This window comes from Sapajus apella, unplaced genomic scaffold, assembly GCF_009761245.1.
Source record: "Sapajus apella isolate SASKATOON/1434 unplaced genomic scaffold, GSC_monkey_1.0 scaffold18, whole genome shotgun sequence".
NCBI classification, from domain to species: Eukaryota; Metazoa; Chordata; class Mammalia; order Primates; family Cebidae; genus Sapajus; species Sapajus apella.
Window position 1 is genome coordinate 11812161 of NW_022436958.1, and position 25632 is coordinate 11837792.

The 25632-nt window shown below is 35.9% G+C and overlaps 1 protein-coding gene and 1 non-coding gene across 5 annotated transcripts in view; both read left to right on the forward strand.

Moving 5' to 3' along the window:
- Nucleotides 1-25632, forward strand: part of ACVR2A (activin A receptor type 2A) — an 87652-nt gene that overhangs the window by 19705 nt on the left and 42315 nt on the right. The window lies entirely within an intron of this gene.
- On the forward strand, nt 13799-13903 carry LOC116557185. Its single transcript, XR_004271396.1, has one exon. It is a non-coding gene; the product is annotated as a U6 spliceosomal RNA (small nuclear RNA).

Genomic DNA, 25632 nt, shown 5'->3' on the forward strand with positions numbered 1-25632 from the left:
CCAGGTACTTGGGAGGCTGAGGCAGGAGAATTGCTTGAGCCCAGGAAGCGGGGGTTGCAATGAGCCGAGATTGCGCCATTGCACTCCAGCCTGGGTGACAGAGCAAGACTCCGTCTCAAAAAAACAAAACTGAGTAACAGAAGTTGTTCCTTTTGGTTCTATAGTGAGCCAGAATCAGAACTTAAGTCAGAATTCATTTACTCTGATTACCACTTGAGTAATTAGTGAATCAGATGTTCAAAGTAAATGCATCTTTTTGAAATGATTATACCTTGACTCAGATAAGTTGAATTAAGTGAAGTTTGCTCATGTAGAAGAAAACAAATCTGTGTTGCTTTTGACTCATATTTAGGAAATAATTTAATGATAATGGTCTTTAATTGCTCATTGGTGCCTGTTTCCTATGTTGGGGGAGTGAGGAAGAACGTGCTAGATAAGTATGAATGGTTCTGGCATTGGGATTTGTGGTTCCACTCTCCACATTATTATTAAGACAAATTGATTAAATGATGTAGTATACTTTGTTTTTCCAAACCAAAGGACCTCAACTTTCTGTTACTGTAACTTTTTGGGGGAGGGGGACAGAGTTTTGCTCTGTCACCAGGCTGGAGTGCAGCGGCACCATCTCGGCTCACTGCAACCTCCACTTCCCAGGTTCAAGCGATTCACCCACTTCAGCCTCCTGAGTAGCTGGGATTACAGACATGTGCCACCATGCCCAGCTAATTTTTTTTTTGTATTTTTATTAGAGATGAGGTTTCACCATGTTGGCAAAATTGGCCTGAAAACCCCTGACCTTGTGATCCCCCCACCTTGGCCTCCCAAAGTGCTGGGATTACAGTTGTCAGCCGCTGCACCCGGCCTGTTATTATAAGCTTTTTTTTTTTTTTTTTTTTTTAAAGCAGAGTCTAGTTCTGTGCCCAGGCTGGAGTGCAGTGGTGTGATCTCGGCTCACTACAACCTCCACCTCCTGGGTTCAAGTTATTCTCTTGCCTTAGCCTCTTGAGTAGCTAGGAATATACAGGTGCCTGCCAACTCACCCAGCTAATTTTTGTATTTTTAGTACAGACAGGGTTTCACCATGTTTGTCAGGCTGGTCTCAAACTCTTGACCTTGTGATCCGCCCGCCTCAGCCTCTTGTAGTACTCGGATTACAGGTGTAAGCCACCTCGCCCAGCCTACTGTAACTTTTAAAGTATTGATTAGCTTGCAGAAACTGAAATCTCTTATATCTGTGTGTTTTAAGCTAGAGAATATGAATAAAAGGTGGCAAAGGAGTAGTGAAGACAAGTAACAAATCCCTGGGGACTTGATTTGAATCAAGTGATTGAATTAATAGAAAAACAAATATCATAGCCATAATCCATTTAGTTATAGTTTTCATTATAATTAAACAGTAATCCATTTAGTTGTTGAAATCAACCAACAATTAAGGGGACCCTACTATGTTCTGTTCAGTGTGCCAAGTACTATGGAGCTTACAAAAAGGGTGTAGAGTTTTTAATTGTCTAAGAAAACATTCACTTTGGCATGATAAACCATATACTCTAAAAATGCTCATTTGGAAACAAAAAATGCAATATAAAAACATGAGATATATTGATGACTAAGATTAATGATATCTGGCACCAAGTAACTTATTTTTTTTTTTAGACATTTGGTTTATCTTTTAGGACTTCACTAGGTGAGGGATGCATTTCAGATTCTACTTGATCCAGTTGTTTGAATTTTTGGCCTTGTTTCTTTCTGAATTTATTGCTGCTAAAATAAAAGCACCATGAGGATAGGGATTGTGGCCCTCATGTTTATCACCATAGTCCTCGTGTCCACTGCTCAATAAATACTGTTGAGTAAATTAATGTCAAAGTCTTCCTTTTTCCTCTCAGCATCCAGTTTCTTCAAAAAAAAGCCGTATACAGTTTGGCTCCTCTGTATACGGCTCCACATCTGTACCTTTTGTTCCCTCTTTAAACAACTGTTAATCTAAAGTAAGTGACATAATTCTCCCAAAGATTAAGGATTTTTTAGTAGCCTAATCTAAAGGATTCTTATTATATTTTATGAATTGACTTTTCTGTAAGTTTGATGTTAGTGTATGCCTGTTCCTTCTCAAAGTTCTGCTGTCCTGTTACACTCCCAATTCTGTAGTCCCTTGCCACCTTAGTATTCATTCTGCCCATCCTTTTTGTGTTGCTGTTTCTCAGTTTAATCCTTAATGGAATTTTGCTCTACATACTCTTCCTGTTGAAGTAATCCCATCTCATCTTCACTTTTTAACTAAGTGTAGGAGATGTCCAGAGTTATCTTGCTGATTCTGATGTCCCCCCAGACTTATTTATTAGTCATTTAATAACCATTAAGTATATGTCAGAACTGTGAGAAGAGATGAATAAGACACAGTCTTTACCCAAAAGGATTCATAGCCTACTGGGGGGAGAATGATTAATAAACCAGCATTTATGCAGCACATGGTATCTGTGTTAGAGTGCCTTGGGATCACAGAAGAAGCTTTTAGAGGCAGGCCAAGTAATTTTTCCCATAAGGACACTTGAGGTGATCTTGAAGAATGGATGATTAGGAGTTCACCAGGTAAATAGAGAGGGAGGAATATTTTATGTTGCCTCTATCAGGCTTGGTGAGTGTGCTCCCTGGTCATGAGACAGGTCAGTATGGATACGTTTTCCAAGACCTCAGGACAGTTAGATTAAGCCCAGGGGAGCCAATGTCATGGCCAGCAAAATGGTATCAAGCATTAAAGCCAAAGGGATAGAAATGACCGAGAAAACAGGGGAGTTAATAACAAACAAAGTACATGACTACTCACTCAAAGCAGTGTATGAAGGGAATAAGTTAGATTAAGACTCTGAAAGTGGCGTGTGCTGGGTTTGTCCTTTTCAATGATACTTGTATATTGCCATAGTTGTCATGATAGATTAAAGCAGTGCTTCTCCAGCTTTAATATGCATAGGAATCACATGGACTTATTGTTAAAATGCAGGTTTTGATTTGTTAAGTCTGGAGTGGGACCTGTGGTTCTGCATTTCCAAGAGGCTCCCAGTGATGCCATGCTTGGTTCAAGGACTGTACATTCAGAAGAAAGAGATTAAAGGAGCCAAGAATGGCCAAATGCAGAAGAAACAATTTATACAGGCACATAAATAATTATGTGTTTGAGGAACTGAGGTTAGTTAAGGATACTGAGATCTTAAGGCATATATGGAGCTTGGAGCAGTGATGGGGGACAAGTCTGCAAAGGTGGGTAGAGGTCAGGTCATGAGGGGCTGGATTTGCTAGGGAGTGTTAACTTTGTTCCGAAGGCTGTGAAAGGGCCATTTTGTGCCAAAGAGTACTATTATCATTAATGCTTTAGAATGAAGAGATGAGTTAGGTTTTTTATCAAGTTGAATTCAAAGTACTTGTGGCCTATTCTGGTAGGATATCAAGTAAGTAGTAGAGGTAGATCTAAGCTGGACAGGGAGATTTGAGTATTCTGGAATAGATATACAACATGAATTCAACTAGGCAGAATGAGGAATGAAAAGATACCAAAGATCTATCTCTGGGGAATGCTGTCATTTTCAGAGCAGGGAGAGAAGTTGAAGAGCTTGTAGAGTAGACCAAGGTGTGTTCAGAAAGGTAGAAGGAAAACAAGTATAATTTCATTGTAAGAAATCTAGATGGAGAAAGTATTAAAGAAAATGTCATATCTAATAATATAGAGCCTGAAAAGTCACCACTAGATTTATCAATTAGGAGATTATTTGTAACTTTAGACAAAAACCATGTTGTAGGAGATGAGTAGTGAAATGTAGATGAGGAGGTAGTTTCAGCTGTGGTATGTTACTTTACAAGAAATGTTGGTGGAGAAGGGATGTAAAGAGGTGGGGAAGAAAGACAGGGTCAAGATGTTTCTGTGCTTGAGAGTTGGGTTCAGGAGAGAGCTTACAGAAAGGGGAAAATTAAAATTGAAACCATTTGGAGCCAGAAACTTGGCTGCCATTTTCAGTGTGTTCTTCATACTGTTCTTCAAAATCCAAGCAATTTCTAAGTCTTGTCAATTTGGCTTTCCAGATATTTATTGAGTCTATACTTGCTTCCTTCCCATCACCAATGTGTTAGTTCCATCCTTACCATCTCTTGTCTGGACTCTTAAGTGAACTTATTCCTTCCTTACTCCAGAAACAAAACAAAGTAAACAAAAAAGCACCAGGGAAACAGAAAACTTGCCTTCTACACTCGTTGCTAGAAACTGTGGAGATTATAGAAACTAAGGGATCTATCAAAATGTACAGATCTGCCCCTGACAGTTAACGCCTTAAAACCCCTCACTCACTTCTTGTCACTTACAAGTGATGAAGGTCAAGCTTTTTACCATGACACACAGTAACCCCCAGGATTATTCTTTTCCAGCTTCATTTCCTGCCACTTACTGCCTCCCACTTTGATCTTATAACACTAGAAAACTTCTGATCTCTACTACCCTTGTGCCTTGAGCCTCTACACTCCACTGATTTTGTACTTCCTGCAATTCCTGTGGGACACCTTTCTATCTCACCTCTTCCCTAACTAGTTGTTAGATGCTTCTGTGTTCCCAAAGCACCTTATTTGTTTACTGATTGTTACACTTTCTACATTATTGGTATTTTATCTACCTTTCTCTCTTCCTGTTATAACTTAACAGGTTTTTCTCATTCATCTCTGTATCCTCTGTGAGTGGCTCAGCACTGGTGGAATTGGTGCTCAGTTTATGTTCAGTGAAATGCAAAAATAGTAATACAAGGAGGTAGTGGCATTTGACTGGACCTGGGAAGAATGACAGGATGTCACCAAGTCCCCTTTGATGGGGAAGAGGATTCTATACAGAATGGCTAGCATACACAATCACCTTGAGGCAGCCAAGATGATAGTATTTATAGATATGCTGAATACTCCTTTTGGACAGGAGAAAAGAGGTAGAAAATGTAATGGCACATAAGGTTAGAAAAATAAGTTGGGGACAGATGAAATAGAGGCTTAGATGCCATGTTTTAAGGTTTTTCCTTCCTTTTTTTCTGCTGTAGCAATGGACAACCTTTGCGAATTCTTACAAAGTAGGAAGTAACACCAACTCGTGAATTTTGAGGAAAGGCTCTGTATTTTCCGGAAGTAACTGATGTGGATAATCTGGTAGGGTGTGTGTGTGTGTGTGTGTGTGTGTGTGTGTGCGCGCAAGGTTTTAGCCATTTCTGGTTTTGTTTTTTATTTATTTATTTTTTTGAGACAGGGTATCCGTCTGTAGCCTAGGCTGGAGTGCAGTGATGGTAACATGGCTCACTGCAGCCTCAACCTCTCAGGCCCAAGCGATCCTCCTCTTACCTCAGCTTCCTGAGAAGCTTAGGACCATAGGCATGTCACCATACTGGCTAATTTTTTAATTTGTTTTGTAGAAATGGGGGTCTTGCCATGTTTCCCAGGCTGGTCTCCTCCCCCTGGGCTCAAGCAATCCTCCTGTCTCGGTTCCTCAAAGTACTGGAATTACAGACATGAGCCACTGTGCCCAGCCTTTATTTATTTATTTTTTTTGTTTCCTTGCTAAAGATAAGATATTTTGTTTTTGTTTTTGTTTCAGTTCTCTTCCTAAAGATTATAGCATGTTGCCCATTTTGGGTCTAAGTACTTTCTGTCACTGTTCTTTCATATCTTTAAAAGCAGTTCTTGACGACTAGATATCTCTCAGAGAAAATTATTTAATAAGGTACCTTGCATTATTTTTTTCTTTAATATTAGAGAATATTTAATACCTACTTTCATACTTCTTAGAGAACTTTCTACATTTGCTTCCTTTTGGCTTGGTAACTTGCTGCTCAGAATTGCTTGTTGAAATCCGTAAACCTAGAGGTGTTACTATAAATATGCTTTTCCAGGTTATTTGTAAAAGTGTTGAAATTGATTTTGCATCATTTGTGGGAGAGACTGACTATTCTTCCCTGATGTTTGCTTATTCCCTTAAGCCAATATCCAGTTTATGATTGCAAGACCCTCACAGTTATATTTGGGTGTGTTTAAATGTGGTGTTGTGAAGTTGTGGAAGGAAATCCAGGGACTGAATGTGTTTGGAGAACTGTTAGATAAGATTAGGTTAAATAGGGGAATAAAATATAGAGTAATAGCCATTGAAAAGCAATGCGCCTTTTATTTTGTTTCTGTGGAGAAAACAGAAAGCTGTGGCCTATGCTTATGCTCTAGTTGAAGGGAGAATTCTATATATAAATCAACAGTAAATGTTACAATATAGTTTATATTTAAATGCAAAATTGCATGAGAAACCAGATGAATACCAGCTGAGTAACTAAGAAATCCAGGACAAAGAAAAATCAAGAGGCAAAGTAGGCTGGAAAGCTTCATGAAGGAAATGGGACTTCAGTGAACCTTGGAAGATGAGTTAAAATCTAGATAGCTGGAAAAGTGGTTGTGGTGGGAGGGGTGAGAAGTTGTTGTGAAGGCAAGGGCAGGGGCATGAACTAAGATGGGGTGGGACAATATGGGAATAGCATGTTTGCAGTGTAGGGTTTAGAACTGGGTTGGGAGGGTAAGCTATTGCCAGGTTATTTATGTAGGTACTTGAACGTCCAGTAAGAGTTGGAAAAGCGTTTGGGGCTGTATGAAGGGGCATAGGGGGTGTAGGGGGATATGGGAGGATGTATGAGGAGGTGGAATGTGAGGTATGTGGGGGTTGTGAAGGTGTTTCAGGTGTGTGAGAGGGTCTTAGTGTGTGTATTCTCTAAAGCAAAAGAAAAAAAATTAGTAGAGTGAAAAATGTCCAACATAAAAGAAAACCTATATCCTAAATGCCTATTAGTCACTGTGCTATTTTCGTGTAGCATAACATTAAATTAAGTGTTGGCATATTTTTTCCTCTCTTTAATATGCTACTTGGTCATCTTTACTTGTTATTAATTTAGTAAAAAATGCTACTTTTAATCTGAAATAACTCTTATGTATCTGCCCTTTTTTGATTTGGTCTTTGGGTGAAGTATACCTTGCCAGAATGCTGAATTTAACATGCCACTTCTGATTTTTCTTGTTAGAGTGTTTGAGTCTTGAGAGCAGATGTCACATTTCGTACAATTCTTTGGCCTGTCTAGTACCCTGTGGGCTGCCCAGTATGGAGTTGGCACTAAATATTGGAGATCTATGCGTTAACCCTACATCTTCAGGCTTGGTAATTTATAAAGTCAGTATGCAGTAACTCTGAATATCATAGATAATTATCGTGAGTCTTTTAGTTGCCAGAACTGTTTACCCTGATTTATCTCATTTCATTCTCCTGTTTAATCCACTGACTATATCGTGAAGACGACCCCATTTTTCTTTCTTCCCTTTTAATGAGTTTCCTTTTTCATTACTTCTCAGTACAGACTGCTTTCTGCATATGTGCCATTCTTTTCCCTGAGTACCCTCTTCCTTCTTTATATACTTCTTTTTATACTTTCCATATATAGCTAGAATCTTTTTCATATACTGCTTCTATGAAGCCTTTTTTAATTAATCTTTTTTATCCCTTTTGGTCTTTCTTCACATTCCTCATGTATTTTGTTTGCCAGTAAGCTATAAATTATTTTCAATAATTTCTAAATTTTTGATACGTTTGATATTCAGAATGAATTGAAGATTCCCCAAGGGCAGAAAAAGACTATTCTATTTCTTTTGGTGTGTTTCCATAATGTTTTGCATATTCTGAGCATTTAGATATGGTTATTGTTAAAAACTCAGTCTCCTCTTCTGTGACCAGAGCTCATGTGTGGAAAGGTGCCTCTCCTGCTTTATTAAGTTCTTTGGTTCTCAGGCTTGATTTTTTAAGAAAAATAATACACATTTTCTAGGAAGAAATTGTTTTTCCTTTCTCTTTGTCAATGTTGAGTAAATGCCAATGAATTAATATATTAATACTAATTAAATTAGTGATTGAATAAGCTTTATTCTGCACTTAGCTCCTGCTAATAATTTTCTTTGCATTTTAAAACCTAAATTCTAAGAACCTGAAGGGACATCAAGAAATAATTTAATTTGGTCTGCTTTTAGGTCATGGTTTTATTCAAACAAGAAAATTTGCAGTATAGCCTAGATGCCTTTGTATTTATGTATATATGATATATAAAATTGTAAGTATACTTTTATGTCAGACATATCAATATTTTGTGGAAAAAAAAAGAAAAAATATCCTATTTGCTGTCCTAGCAAGCAAAAACGTAGAATAGCTGCTCTTAGGCCTTGCACTGCTTTTTCAGTTTCAATGGAATTGAGCAGATATATATTGAAAAACTCATTGTATAATAATCTGAGGACCAAGTCCCCTTGTTAGCCATCTGTCAGGATTTAATTTTAAAGACAAACTTGCCTTCTACTCTTTGGGGTCACCTGGAGAGCTGCTTAAATTGCCATCTTCTTGTTCTTTTAATTGACATCTTGTAAATTTTTCTACTCATTCCTTTCTCTTGTTTCTTTCTTCCGATTTTGTTTGTTCATTGGTCTTTGGCATGAGTAGGAGAAAAATAATTTGTTGAATGACTACTTTATTAGAGAATTTTAGTTATGAAGATTGCTTGTTCTCTAATTGCTTGCTCTCTGTTGCAAGTTATTTTACCCAACATAGTGACAAACCTGATCATATACTTTCCATTTTCTCCTTTGAGTTCGCATTGAAAATGTGGAGCCCATGGTTTGATATGTATTTATTCTAACACAGCAAAATTTTAATGATTGATAGCTGACACTTTTGCGTCTACCCAAAAAAGTCATACATTATTTTTTCCACATTAGACATGGTATGTAAAGCCCAATTAAAAGTAAGCCATGCCTTGGTTCAAAAAGCTTCTTTTTATGTCTTAATGGAAAATTAATATCATAGATATTCAGTGTATTGTGTAATTGATTTAAAGCATTGATAACTTACTTATGTTGTGCTTTATATTTTCAGAATATTTTTCAACAGACATTTCTCTCTCTTGCCCCTTTTCTAGTCTGGCAGCAACAGACTGCAATGGTTTTTTTTATTTGATGTTTTGGTGTATCACAAACATTTACAAATGTTGTACTTCATTGATGCATTTATTGGCCCATACAATTAAAGAAGTATTGGTTTGACCTCTTCATTTGACATACATGCTACTAGCTGACCATGATAAAAGTCTGTGGTCCCTGAGTCATTTAGTTGAGCAGGATTTGTGGTAGATGTTTAAATGCATCCTTTCTGAAAAATAGGATTTTTTTTTCTTAATAACACATTTTTTAACTCCCAGCATTTTGTATGCACTTAGTTTTTACATGTAGATATTTTACGAGTAGAAGTTATATTTATCATTCTAGAGTTTGAAGGATTTTCTTTTTCCTTTGTAAGAGATAGCCATTACCTTCTTGGAGGCACCTTTTGAGTACGCAAGAGAGAGAGCAATAAGAAAAGTTCCAGAGAACAATTTCCAAGTACAGGATAAGACTATTTCTAGGGTAGGCACGGTGGTTTATGTGTTCATTTGTTTGACACCTGTGCCTATTTGTTTGACACTTGCATTGGAGACATTCATGGTCACATATATTATTTGTGATGAGCCATCATTTTAAATTTTTTAATTGGATGAACTAGTTGGTACAGCTTTGAGGAAATGATTGAACAGATAGAGGGGCTATGTTCTAAGAATGCCTCATATGGCATATGTTATCATGAGATCATTGGGCCAATGAAGAAGCTTAGCACTATGGAGTGTCTAGAGCGGTGCTACAGAAGAAATACAATGCAAACAGCAAATGTGAGCCAAAGAAAGAAATTTTAGATTTTCTAGTAGCCACATTAAATGTTTTTAAAATAAAATTAATTTTAGTAATGTATTTTCTTTAACACAGTATATTCAGAATATCATTTCAACATATAATCAGTATGAACATGATTAATGTGGGGTTTTTTGGTATAAGCTTTTGAAATCCAGTGTGTATTTTATACTTGTGGCACATCTCAATTCAGATTAGCCACTTTTCTAGGGCTCTGTAACTACACATGGCTAGTGGCTACTGTATTGGACAGCTAAAGCCTAGAGCATTTGGTGAAATTGTGAAATTGTGATGATGCCAGGAAATTGGGGAAAGCATAAGAGGAGCAAATACGAATCTCTAAGATAGACGTTGTGCAGGTAATTCTACATGAAACGGTATCTGTATACTTTTTGGAAAGAGAAACTGGTGTGAAATGAAACTTCGATGATGGTGAAACCATTTGGAAGATGAGAACGGCAGAGATTCAAAAGAAAATGAAATTAGGAAATGGCAGAACTTGGCAATGGCTAATACTCTATAAGAAGGCCAAAATATAATAGTTGGTTATCTTTTTAAGAAAAAACATCTTTTTCATCTAAGGACTTTTTAGCTTAGGCTGTGTCATTACATAGCATGGAGAAGAGAGGTAGTTCTTGGATATTCATGATACCCTAGAGAAACCATTGAGATTACCAGATAAAATTGATTGCAGAGGAATAATGTGGATAGCAGGGTGGCATGGAGGATGATTTACGCTAATATAGTAGAGAGGAAGATGTAAAGGTAAATGATTGATTTTTATAAAGTAAGAACTGGACAAAGTTCTTGGTGACTTAAGAGCAAATGAAAGATTAGACAGAATTTATTGCTTTGACAGTGAGTAAGAGGACCTAGTGATAGGGACTTTGGTCACAGTATATAAGTGGGTAAGGGCTCATGTACTTAACTTTAATCCTGTCTTGACCACTTAACTTTGTATTTCTTGACAAGTTACAGTTATTCAAGTCTCAGTTTTTACATCCATAAAATAGACAGAAACAGTATCTACTTCATAGAATTACATGGATTAAATGAGATTATATATGTAGTGACCTTGACTAGTATGACACATCTTCCTGTTATTTCTCTTATTTTAGGGTATCCAGAGGGGGAAAAATAGAGTTACCATCAGGTTTTGTTTGAATACATGTTTAAGTAGTTTTCAGAGTTGAGCTTGGTGAAATCTCTTGATTAATAGTTGATGAAAATTTCTTTATACATAATTCCTATTAGGTGAAGAAAAAAGTTTCTGAGTCTCATTTTGTGATTGGTGTTAATAATGAAAATGAGAACAGAGGTCTGGGATTGAGTCTCAGCTCCACCATATGATGACGTAATCACTTCACCTCTCTGGATCTTAGTAGGACTTGACTTGAATATTTTTCAGACTGTGGTGTGAGAACCTCCGGCATTAGCATCGCTTTGGATGTTAGATAAAAATACAGATCTTGATCTGCATCTTAGGCCTACTGAATCAGTCTCTGAAAGTAGAGCCAAGGAAGTTTTATTTAACTTCAAATATGGCTGTTGCATATCATATCCAATTGGAGAACTACTAGAATGGATGATTCTAAGATCTGGTTTGGCTCAAGATGAATCTACTCACTGTACTAACAAATCTAGAGTAGGAGTTGGGTAGGAATAATAATACCTGTTCCTGTTTATACTGTAGTATTGTTGTGGGGATGGAATAAGACATTTTTAAGTTTGTAAAAGTAGATTTAAGTTAAAAGATATTTGAAGTTTAGACACCTGTAGATTATAATATCTAAAGGGCAGTGACTTTTCTGTACTAGGTGAATCTAGGTGGATCATAGTTCTCATTAAGTAGTTTTTGATGACAGATTTCCAGTCCACCAAATTATGAGCTTATTTTTATCTCTCATCCACATTTAATTATTTGCTTCTTTTAGTCATGTAGAGGTGAAGCAGGATTATAGACATTCAAACAAAGCTGCTTATTAAAAATGCAGAGCCTCCCCCCAATGGAAATAGAAAGGCTGCTTATTTAAAATGCAGAGCCCCAGATGAACAGTACACTTTGGGAGAATTTCAGTGGGTCTGGAATAGGCCTGGAAATCAGAATTTTGGCGATTTGGAGGTTATGCACTTTGAGAAACATTGCTCTGCTTCTTATTACCTCCAGAGACATAAATATGTAGGTACTGGCTACATAAAATGGGAATGGTATGCTTCCAGCTTGAAAATGAACATAAAAATATTGTACATCAGAACTCCACGTATGTTTGTGTATGTTTTCCATAGAAGCTCAAGATGATATTAGCACAGATGTCACAGGTCACAGCTGTTTAGTATTACAGAAAACATTTTTATAAAAAGATCATACGACATGGTAGCCTCTCAAAGCTTATACTTCTTTTAGCTGCAAAGTATAAACTTTGAGAGGCTGCCCTTTTAGGTTAGCTTCAGGGATCCAGAAATATTACCATCCATTAGAGAAAATTCTTTAAGATTATGTGGCAAAATAAAGAGGGAAGCAGAAATAGAATAGACAGTGTACTTCTGTTAGGAAAACGTACTTATATAAAGAATAACTATTGAGCTTCATTGTGTGCCTAGTACTGTGCTCTTGGAAGCATCTTCTGCAGCACTAGTGTCCACCTCTTAACAGCATTAAATGATACTGGCATTGCCTTCATTCCATTCAATCCTCAGTTTTTGGTCCTCTTGCCTCTTTTTCATTTAAATAATCTACTCATTGTTATTCTGTTCTTGTAATTTGTCTCATTTTTTTGGCCTCCCTGACTTCTTGCTTTTCTTTTTTATTGTATAGTATAATTACAAAATGAATAAAATAGCTTCTAAGAGAAAATATAAAATAAAAAGTGAGCAAAAAATAAAATCCTGTTTTCTTTATACCAGCGCTGTTGCCTTTTCTGTTAGGTATTTACTCCAAAATCATGTGTTGAGGCATATACCTGCTCCTTGCGGCATATACCTCCTCCTTGCGGCATATACCTCCTCCTTGCGGCATATACCTCAGCCTTGAGGTTGAGATATATGCCATAAATTGCTTATTTATATTTTCAAAAAGCTAATATTAAAGGCTGAGATCTTGGACTGTGTGGCACCTAGGGACATAATTCTCATCAGCCTATCACTGTCATTCACTTCATCAAACTTACAAGGCTTTTCGCACCCTTAGAAATGAAAGTTCCTCTTGGGCTCTTTCATTGCAGTGGTCTTCTTAATTTTTTTCTAAAAAGCAGAATTGTTCTTCACTAGAAATTGGGGAAGGTGGATGAAAGTGATAAACAAGACGAGAATATGTGAGTTCTACTAGGAATTGGTCTTCAAATTTAGTGGAAGGTCAGGGATTAGAATTGGTGACTCCTGACTCATCCACCGGCCAGCTACTTAAATTGAGAGCAATTCTGATGGATACAGTTGTTCTCCCTGTCCTTTCAACTACATTTTGTCTTCTTTTCTTCTTTTGTGTTGCTCCTGTCCCTTCCCCATATCCTCAGTGCACAGATAGACCACTGAGTTTGAAAAGGGGTAACTGGTAGCCTTCTTATTAAAACTCCTGTGTCTCTCTATTACTTTCTTCTACACAACGTCTTGATCTCAGGATTTCATGTTCTGTGTAGACCTGAACCTAAAAATTGGCCAGCAGTGGCCTTATCTCGTTTTTGGCACTCCAAAAGCAGTTTTTAACGTGTAGAAAAGTGCCCTATTATTTAAACTTCTTTGAATCTTATTGTGGTATCTTTCAGAGGCCCACTAGTAAGAATTTCTTGTCTTATCTTTAAATGTTTCACTAATAGAAGACTAGGAGCAGTTCCCAATAATTATTATAGTTCTGTGGATCTTTGTTTTTTAAGAGAATGATGGATATAAACATTTCTCTGTGTGAGGATATGAAAGAAACAGGGGGATGACATTCAGGATAGGCTAACAAAAGTCACAGAGTTTTTTCCAAGATATTTGTTTTATTAAAACATAAGCAAGGTGCTTGCTTTAGCAGCATATATACTAATACTGGAATGATAGAGAAAATATTAGTATGGCCCTGGTCAAGGATGCCTTAGAAATTCATGAAGAACATAAGCAAGGATATATCCCCTTGTTAATTTAACTCTCTTCCACTATTGAATTTAAAAGCAAGGAGTTTAACTTTATTTACTATTCCCTAGTTCTACTTTTCCTGAACAAAAAATTCCGTTTACTCTTTGCTTAGTCGTTTTTCTTATTTCATTAGTTCATATAGATAGTAAAACTTATCAGTCATTGATTATTGTTGAAGTAAACATGACCTTTCAAGTGAAAGTTGTTAGTGAAATTGATAAAATTTGTAAACCAAATAAGAGTAATATGCTTTACAGATGTTTATGTGAAAGCTTTCTGTTTCTGTAGGGGGCTAGGCTAGACTGTGTTCATGTTCTATGGCTGTGTCTTATCCGTGATCTGCTACAACTTTGATCCTTGCTTAAAACTTTACATTTATCATGTGCTTTTTTTACTCTTTGAAAACTGTATTTCACAATTACGGCCTATACAGAGAAATTTGAATACTTAGAGTAAAAGCTGTTGCCTGTAGTATGTGATTTTTTTTCCCCACTAAATTATGAGGGCAAAAGCTGTTGAGCTACTATTAATATAATTCTTTGTGGTAATTAACATAGGACAGAATTGTCTTTTTGTTAGATTTTAGGCAATGTTAATATAGCAAGACTATGAAAGTGTCAGAGAAAAGTTTTTCTTTTGGTTTACAAGACAATTAAGCAAGATTTGGAGGAAATGTTTTTTAATTGTAAACATGAAAGATTTAGATTAAATATACTTTGTAATATTAACTAAAAACATGTGTGAGTCTGATTTTATTATTCCTGCTCTACTCTTTTATAGTAAACCAATATTGAAAACAACTTTAGTGATTGTTGAAAAGTGTTGGATTGAGGTATTTACCTTTAAAGTGGACAGACATGACTTTTACAAATAAGACTTTTACTTTTTTTTTTTTTAATTAAGAAAGAGGCCAGGAACTATGAACTAGATTTAGATATTTGATTTAGAATGTTTATCTCAAATTTTTGGTCGACTTTTCTCTGAGTTTGAGGGAAGACTGCTCTTGTTTTGTGTTACAGTGACTTAGAGATTTTTAGAGAAAGGTTACTGAAGTCTTTCCTAGGCTGGACATAGTGGCTCATGGTTGTAATTTCAGCACTTCAGGAGGCAGAGGTGGGTGCATTGTATTGCTTGAGCCCAGAAGTTTGAGACTAGTTTGGGCAACATGGCAAAACCCTGTCTCTACAAAAAAAATACAAATATATATATATATATATATATATATATATATATATATATATATATATTTGTTAACTAGTGTGGTGGCAGCTACCTGTAGTCTCAGCTGTTTGGAAAGCTGGGATGGGAAGATCAGATAAGCCCAGGAGGTTAAGGCTGCAAGAAACCCCGTTACCATGCCACTGCACTCCAGCCCAGGTGACAGAAAGAGACATAGGCTGTTTCTTTAAAAGAAACACAAGTCTTGTCTCTTTTTGGAGGAAGAGGTAATAGTTACAGAAAAATCATATAAGCTTAACTGATTATTTTAATTTTTTAAGAGTTTAGAGATTAGTGTAACAGTTTCTTGGGAGTATACCATATGGTAAATGTATGTTTTTCAAACTTACTAAATGCAATTAAACTGCTTTCAGTGGTTTAAGAAGTATTTGCAAATTAGAGATGTTATTTTGGTTTTATTCATTTCATGAACTGGTGATAACTGTTTTTCAACTTTGTCTTATTCTGTTTTGTCTTGTTATTACAGAATACCTGAGAGAAGGTAATTTATAAAGGATAGAAATTTCTTCTCTTATAATTCTGGAGACTGGGAAGTCCAAGATGAAGGCAAAGACATCTGGTGTGGGTCTTTTTACTGTGTCCTCGCAGGGCAGAGGGCAGAAGGACAAGAGACAGCCCACTCCTAAAAAGTCTTGTTTCTTTAAAAAGGGATTAATGCCCTTTTTGTAATGGCATTACTCTCTGACCTAAACACCACCCATTAGGCCCCACCTCTTAGTATCGGTACATTGGCAGTTAAATTTCCACATAAATTTTTGACAGGATAAACATTTAAACCATAGAAAACTTGCTCAAGCAGTTTCTCAGTGTTTTACTCCATTATCTCACTCATTAAAAGGAAGTTAGGGATGGGGAGAAAGTGGTAAAAAGAATGTATTAAGGCCTGAGATAGTTTGAGAGTGTCCACTTGTCTGATGTGAATTGAGGCTAAAGAAGAGCCAGATTTTGGAAAGGCTGATTTGTGAAAGATTTGGATTTTAAGGCCAAGGGTAGTGGGAAACCATTGAATGGCTTTAAGTTGGGGTAGTGATTTGACTTTGTTTGCTTTAGTAAATGTTTGACTTCTGGATGAACTGATTGGATGGAATAAAGTGGAAGCCGGGAAACCAGTTAAGGAGGCTGTTGCTGTAGTCCAGTGAGAGATGTTGGTGACTTGCCTTAATAATCTTCCGGTGACACTCACGTTCTTTAGAAAACTAGCTTAGATTTTCTAATTCTAATGATTTATGCCTTAAACCTCTTCCCTGATGTTCTTTTTAAAAATTATCTTTACATTTTTATTTGACAAGTTAGATAACATGGTTTTATTGTTTTATTAAGAGTGCTAGTATCAATGGGTGATTTCTTTATACCTAGTATGAATTCCTTTATAGAGGGTTTATTTACTTTCCAAGGTATCATTACTACCTACCAATGAGAAGCTTTTATGGCTACTGCTCTGTATTATCAAGGAGTGATAACTGGTAAGCATTTTTTAATTTTTGAAATTTTTTTATAGCAGGTTTTTGCTGTGTTGAACTCCCGGGAGTAATCCTTGCACCTCTGCCTCCCAAAGTATTGGGATTACAGGCGTGAGCCACTGTGCCTGGCCCCAGTAAACATTTTTAAATGCCAGCTCAGGATACTTCACTCAGTTTTTATATTTCTTTATTTATCTTTTTATTTTCTAAATTCAATTTTAAGACAAAAATCTACTTTTTTCAGAGGCATTTACATGATTTTGAAAATAATAAAGTACAGTGATAAAGATGCATACTTGAAATTCTCTGTCTTTATGATCTTTTGGTTACTTATCATTCCTTCCTTCTCTCTTACCTTTCAGGATAAATTAAAATAGGACTTAGTTGAGTTTCGGAAGCACTAAAAGATGTGTGAGTTTCTTTTACTTTCTACTTTTAATGTCCTTTGAAAATTAAGCTTCTCATTTTTCTCTTCCTCCCAAGAAGTTAGAGATTTCTTAAACTTTGGAATTAGTTTCTTTTTTACTATTTCTGCTTAGTGCCTGGGTGTCAAAGTGCCTGGTAGCTAGTACGCCAGCTTAGATATTTGTTGAATGCAGAAGACGCCGTACCTGTGTGAAAGGCATAGTGTCCTCTAAGATTTCTTGTAGCATGTCACCACAATAGATTTCAAAGTGTCCTGCCCAGGGGTGGAAGGGTTAGAAAGGGTAAACTTTTCTCATTCTGAAGGGGAAAACATTAGACTCCTATTTTTCCTCTGTTTACTGGAAATCTGTCCTTTTATAATATTGTAAGAAGCTTACTTATGTTGGTTAAAATTAGAAGAAAGCAGATCTTTTCTTACAACCATTGCCCCTGTCGCCTTTTTAATTATTAAAAAGGCACAGGGAAGTTGAGATCTGGAAAATTTACAGGTTTGTATGACCTGTCCTAGCAAAGTAGTCCTAAATGTGGTCCCAGATGCTACTCAATTGAATGATAAATGTGAAATTTTGTAATTTGCTCTTTTCCTGATTCCTGTTATTCTATATATACTTTTTGTATACAGGAAAGTGAAGTTCTTTGGTAGTTGATTTTAAAATCAATGCCTTTATTCTGGGCTACCAACTGAATAATAATTTGAAGTATATTTCTGCCCAATAAGATATCAAGTCATTCCTTAAGAGTGTTAGAGCAGTTACCTTTAAAGATGAAATGCTTCTTGATTCTGATGCCTTCACATTGTATTTTTTCTGCCTGTACATCAGTGTATCTGTGCCTTGAAATATTTTTTTTTTCTTTTAGATCTTTTTGGAGAAAACCTAATAGATGTCTAGTTATTTAGTTTAGTAATGAATGCGGTTAGTTAGCATCTTTTTTTTTTTTTCTTCCTCTCAAGAAGGTAGTGCTTAGTTGGGTTTGTTTGTTTGTTTATTTGTTTGTTTTTAAGACAAAGTCTTGCTCTGTCACCCAGACTGGACTGGCTCAATGCAACCCCCACCTCTTGGGTTCAAGCGTACTCATGCCTCAACCTCCCATGTAGCTGGGATTACAGGCATACAACACCATGCTCAACTCATTTTTTATATTTTTAGTAGAGACAGGGTTTCACCTTGTTGGCCGGGCTAGTCTTGAGCTCCTGACGTCAACTGATCCACCCATCTTGGCCTCCCAAAGTGCCGGGATTACTGGTGTGAGCCACTGTGCCTAGCCTTTTTTTTTTTTTTTCCTTTCCCTTTCCCTGTTCCCCTTTTCCCCTTTCTCCCTTTTCCCCCTTTCTCCCTTTCCCTTTCCCTTTCCTTTGCCTAAAATACCGCATTGCAAATAAAGAAATTTGTTTTGAAAATTTATCCCTTCTTCATATATCTAACTTGTCTTTCAGAAGTCTTAAGAACTTCTTGAGAGGATAGGAAAAAAAAGATGCCAACTAACCTGCATTTAAATACTAAGATAAATAACAACAAGCCCTGGGTAGAGAATCTCTGTATTTAAATAAAAGTTTAAGAAATGAGGCCCCCTAAACATTTTGTTAATACAAAAATGTGCCGTTTGTATTGAACTGGGTCTACAATTTAAGTGAATTAAGAAACTGTCAAGAATTTTTTTAAGAGTGGCTGCTTGTCTCTTTAAGGAAATTCTACCGTTACAAATGTGCCGCTTTCTTTGGGACTCTAAAGCTTTTATGTTGAGGCATTTTAAGAAGAGATTTGAGAAATTTCGTTGTTCAAATCTTGGTCTCTTATTTGGAGCCATGTGGGGATAATTAGTCATTTAAGTGTTAACAATATCAAAATATATTGTAGGTGCTTGCCTTTGTAATTTGTCAGGAATTAACATTAGAAGTCCTTAAATAAGGCCGGTTGCAGTTGCTTATGACTGTAATCCCCGCACTTTGGGAAGCCAAGTGGGGCGGATCCCTTGAGGTCAGGCGTTCGAGATCAGCCTGGCCCATATGGTGAAACCCTGTCTCTACCAAAAATACAAAAATTAGCTGGGTGTGGTGGCATTCCCCTGTAATCCCACCTACTTGGGAGGTTGAGGCAGGAGAATCCCTTGAACCTGAGAAGCAGAGGTTGCAGTAAGCCGAGAAGATTGCACCGCTGCACTCCAGCCTGAGCAACAGAATGAGACTCCCTCTAAAAGGAAAACAACGACAAAAAGAAGTCCCCAAGTAACTAGTGGTTAAATGTTGACTTCCAAGTATTTTAACTCTCTTTACACATGCCGCATGCACATTGTCTTGTGCCACAACATACAACGTTTATATTTTTAGTTTATTCTGTACTAGTTGTGCTTTTAGTTTAGTAATATAAATGTATTACTTGAGTTAGATGGTTGGAATCTTGTAATATTTTGTCAGACTGATAGTAAGTACTAAGTATGGGGTATTACAGGCAAGAGGAAAAAAGATTTCTGAGAAGAATGCCAGAAAATGTTTGTGTTTTCCTTTAGAGGTGATTGTTTGGTGGTGGGAAGGGGCTTAGTTTAAAATAAAAAAATGAGATTTGACAGGTGTTGTATTGCCATTGCAGAAATTTTACTTGAAAATTTATTCTGTTTCCTAATATATCTTACTTATCTGTCAAAAGTCTTTTGGGGCATTTTGGACTTTATGATAACTTTTGAACAGTGTTACTTTTCATAATGCTTAAAAGCCGCCCAGGGCAGCCAAATAGGAAAGGTGACTGCCTCTAGGATGTGTATCAATTAGAAGAAAAAGGGTATCAAAAGACCTGTAATGTATTTACAGTCGAATAGGAACAAATTCATAAAATTAGTTTTCGAGTAGTAAAGAAATTACATAACACAGAAAAGTAATAAACAAGAATTTTATAATTTTTTTAATACTAGTAATCTTGCTCCTTAAAAGTTGGAGCAACATAGTTATAAATATGAAAAAAACTTGGTGATTACAGCCTGTTAAGTGATTCTATATCAACTGTTACTTAAGGGCATTATGAATTATCAGTTTGCCATCTTTTATTGCATTTAAAGCTATTCTAACACATATTGTTAATTTTCTTCATTAACTAGTTTTGAATGACCAAATATTGCTTTGATGGAAATGTTTATAATGAGGTTTTTGTGTTTTGTTTTATCAGATTTCTCACTGTTAACATTGCTGGTTATTCAAAGGTGATTTCACATTATCTTCATAGCAAGGAGAAGTGATCCATTTTACTCTTTCTGTGGCAGTTTGATGATTAAAAAGAGGGCTTGCATCTTCCCAAGTAAAAGTGCTAAAAAACCTTAATATAGGCTTTTTCAGTATAATTGACACTTGTAGAGGTTGCATTTAGTAGGAACTAGTAGGAACTACTGTGTGCATGTTTGTTTTTTTAATCAGTCTTTTTTAGGAGCTCTGTTCTGATTTTGTGACTTTACTTTTTATCTCTCACCTTCTAAATTTATGCCCGGTTTTGGTTTTTGTGCATTCAAAAAAATAGCTTATAAATTCTGATGCAAGTATTGGCCTCTAGCTGCAGTCACCATTATCCCTTCTCCTCCCTGCAAAGAAGAACATCTAATATTAGAAACCTGACACCTTACACTAAAATTAACTCCAGATGGATTAAAGACTTAAACATAAGACCTAACACCATAAAAACCCTAGAAGAAAATCTAGGCAAAACCATTCAGGACATAGGCGTAGGCAAGGACTTCATGACCAAAACACCAAAAGCATTGGCAACAAAAGCCAAAATAGACAAATGGGACCTAATCAAACTCCACAGCTTCTGCACAGCCAAAGAAACAGTCATTACAGTGAATCGGCAACCAACAGAATGGAAAAAAATTTTTTGCAGTCTACCCATCTGACAAAGGACTGATATCCAGAATCCACAAAGAACTAAAACAGATTTACAAGAAAAAAACAAACCCATTCAAAAGTGAGTGAAGGATATGAACAGACACTTTACAAAAGGAGAGACATACACGAGGCCAACAAACATATGAAAAAATGCTCATCATCACTGGTCATTAGAGAAATGCAAATCAAAACTGCATTGAGATACCATCTCACGCCAGTTAGGATGGCGATCATTAAAAAATCTGGAGACAACAGATGCTGGAGAGGGTGTGGGGAAATAGGAACACTTTTACACTGTTGATGGGAGTGTAAATTAGTTCAACCATTGTGGAAGACAGTGTGGCGATTCCTCAAGGACCTAGAAATAGAAATTCCATTTGACCCAGCAATCCCATTACTGGGTATATATCCAAAGGATTATAAATCGTTCTACTATAAGGACACATGCGCACGAATGTTCACTGCGGCACTGTTTACAATAATAAAGACCTGGAACCAACCCAAATGCCCATCAATGATAGACAGGACACCATGGAATATTATGCAGCCATCAAAAACGATGAGTTCGTGTCCTTTTTAGGGACATGGATGAACCTGGAAACCATCATTCTCAGCAAACTGCCACAAGAACAGAAAATCAAACACTGCATGTTCTCACTCATAGGTGGGTGTTGAACAATGAGAACACATGGACACAGGGAGGGGAGCATCACACACTGGGGTCTGTTGGGGGGAAATAGGGGAGGGACAGTGGGGGGTGGGGAGTTGGGGAGAGAAAGTATGGGAGAAATGCCAGATATAGATGATGGGGAGGAAGGCAGCAAATCACACTGCCATGTGTGTACCTATGCAACAATCTTGCATGTTTTTCACATGTACCACAAAACCTAAAATGCAATAAAAAAATAAAGAGATCTGTTTTGCACAGTCTAGGTAAAACTTGTATTTACCTGCATCTTTTTTGATGTAATTCATCTTTTGAGTTAGTGCTAGAGAACTCCATAGAACTATTTTAATCCTAAAACCTGGGCATTTGTAGATACTTTACACATTTTGTGGCTGTAGGCAAGAAGAATTTTCTGTTGTGTGCTAGCTATCTTTGAAGATATCTAACTTATTCTGAGCAAATACAGTGTATCTTTCATGACAGAAAGACTAAAATATTAGGAAGATAATTGTCAATGAAGTGAAACATAGGATAAATATGTATAGAAGCAAGCTTTGTTTTCTTAGAAGTTTATAAGATAAAACATTTAGAAACAGTTAGCTACCCAACCCAATAAATCAAATCATTTTTATCTTTTACTTTTGTATGCTTAGGGAAAACAAATAAGGACTCTGGAAAGCAGAAGCTTGACCTCTGTATTCTAATTTAACAATCCTTTTGATACCTGTGGGCATTTAATCAGCATGGATATTATATACCCCTAGTTTTTATTTGGTAGTTAGTATAGTGTCATGAATTTTGTTCTATTAACACAGTTTACTCATTGTTTTCTGATTAATCTTTAAAATATTGCCTCTATTCTTTTGATGACTTCCAAACCTCTCCTGGCTATACTCAATACTACAGAATATAGAATGCTGTAGTCCAGTGAGGGCAGTTGTGTCAAATACTCTGCTTATTCACAACCCTGTGTATTTGGTGTTCATCTTCCCTACCTCTGTTTACCTTATAGTGGTGTCTCTTCTTAATAGCCCTGCTTTAGTTTAATTTCCTCTGTAGGGCCTTCTTTTTTCTCCCTATTCTAGGTCTTGTGAATTGATCGATACAGTATAAATTTAACTGAAGTCCTATACTGTGCTAGGCACTGATGATACTTGATCTGTGTATGTCCAGTATAAAGCAAAGTTTTCTCTAAAATCAATTTCTGAAAAAAACCTGTCATCTTATATTTGAGACCTTACAAAGTTTTTTATATTTTGAGCTCTCTCTCAATTATTTTATTTTGAATAGAAGTATAGTGTTTGGAGAAGATAGATGAGCTTGAAATGATACAGTCAGTACTACTTTTGAATGTCTATAGAGGTTTCCTGAGGGAATATGTAGACAGGTATAGTAAAAAGATAAATTAGAAATTATTTGTGGACAAGGAGTTACAGTCTTACAATTTGTTGTGAGAAAAGCTTTTAAAAGTGATAAGTAACATTGTGAATATCATATCGTATACCTGTAGAACAATTAAAAAACCAACCATCTTAGAATCATATGAATGGATGTTTGTGGCTTGGAAAAACATTTTAAATAATGGTATTATGTTATGACTTCCAAAAGTATTGTTTCTCAGAACAACTTAAATGGTAGGAAAAATTATTCACTTTATAATACTTATAGATTACTCAAAAAGAAAGTGATGAGATGATATTTGTTGAAGACATATGTAAAGTTTGAATAAAATTGTTTTGTAAAATTTGTGTGCTTTGTGATTTTAAAACATTCATAAGACTAAATTAATAAAATTGTATATTGGACTGTATGATGTACTTATGGAAAGGTTTGTATTTTTCAAATTGGTACTTTTTATTGGGGGAAAATTGGGAAATCCTTTGTGTTGAGATTTGCTTGATACTCATTTTATTTATGGTAGCATGCAAGTTTCTGGGCAGTAGGATGATTACTAAGCATAGTGAGAGACTGTTAAATAATACTATTGAACTAATAAAATTTGGTATACATTTACTTATTAGTGCCATGAAAGATTACACTATACCAGAATTTCCCAATTACCTAAAATTATTATTTTGTATAGTATTTTTAATACTTTTTAAAAAGTTGTACTATAAGATGTTTTGGTTTAAAACCATCATTCAGTTTAATCCACATTCTATAGCTGATTCTTTGGACTTGTGGTTTGTCCTCCGAGTGGCAGGAACAATGACATGTGAAAGGGAAACCAGAATTGCTTTTTAAGCTAGATTTATTACATTTGAAACTTCATTAACTCTTCCCAGAGGACTAAGTTGCCTGTAGTAGGCACAAGTTTAGGAAAGAGATTGTTTCATACCTCTTTGTACTATTTCTCTATGACTTTTTGATGATTTCAGACAGCATTAGAGTATTTTTCCAGAAATTCCTTGAATTTGGAGGCTGCCAAAACAGTTATTTTTCTTCTTAACGTTGATTGCATACATAGGAGAATTGTGATAGGTAAGGCTAGTCAAAGGGCTGTGAAAGACATTGAAAGACTGTCATCTTAATCAGAAAGAAAGTGTAATGAAATTGATAGTTGTAAAATGTTTAAATTTCATCTACCTGTTTGAAAGAGTAGAGGGAAAACCAGTAGTAGTTGGTGGGGTTTAATTCAGTTGTTGTTATAATGTGTTCTTGCAAGTTATCATTCATTAAGTACTGTCTGTCTTTAGAACTCGAGTAAGACAGGTAGTCTTAGACCCAGTGGCATCCTTTTTTTTTTTTTTTTGCTTTTTGGAACATTTGTTTTACATTGATTTAATTCAAAGCTACAGACCACAAAAACTCCTTAATGCCAATGATAAAATGGTTAGATATTTCATCGCATTGAGAATGACTCATTTTAACAACTTATTAACTATACTCTACAAAAAGACAAGGCTTAGTGCGTGGCTCACACCTGTAATCCCAGCACTGTGGGAGTCAGAGAGAGTCTTGAGACAAGGAATTCAAGACCAGCCTGGGCAAAATAGCAAGATCTTATCTATACAAAAAATAATTAGCAGGCTGTGGTGACACACAGATGTTTTCCTAGTTACTTAGGAGGCTGAGACAGGAGGATCACTTGAGCCCAGGAGCTCAAGGCTACAGTGAGTTATGATTGCACCACTGCATTTCAGCCTGAGCTACAGAGCAAGATCTTGTCTCAAAAAAAAAAAAAAAAAAGTTTAAAGAAGGGAAACTAGTGAAAATGTGATAAAAGAATGTAATAGATGGCAGGGTTTAAAAAGAAAAGAACTCTTTAATTTTCTATTAAGCTATAGCCAGATATTTTTTGATTGACTGCCTCTATTTGTCAGTTTGCCAAATGTTAATTGAATGCCTTCTGAGTTTCAAGAATTGTGCTAGATATTAGGGATTCAATCATGAAAATATTATACATTTGCCTGGAAGAAACTGACAGCCCAGTGAAGGACATGCCATTTATCATCACCCTCTATCTTCTGTCTAAATAAAGACATGACAATTTAGGCCATTCTAACTCACATAGCCTCTCTCGTCCTTACATCAGGTATCCATCATTCTTTTTTTTTTTTTTTTAAATTCATATTTTAATTGACAAGAGTTGTATATATTGTCACAGGCTTTGAACTATATATATATATATATATATATATATATATATAGTAGGATGGCTAAATTAAGCATATTAACATATGTATTACCTCATATGCAGTACATATTTTTTTGTGATGAGAACAGTTAAAATCTTACCCCATTGGAGTTCTGACATGTAAAAGAACATGTATAGACAACTGATTTAAAAATCAGTAAGTAAATATAAAATAAAACACTTACATTGGATTGCAAGAATTGTGCACTTTGGGTGAAGGAGGAGTCTTGATTATAAGACTTTTAATATTTTGTTATACGTACCTTGAGAAAACTTGGAAATTGTCACCATATGAGAGGTTTTTCTGGGAGGCTTTCTACTAGAGCTGGGCTTTCAGAACTACTGGAATAATAAAGTGAGGACATTCAAAATGTATTTGCTTGAACCATGTCTGATTGCTCCCGCTCCATTTATTGGAAAAGCTATC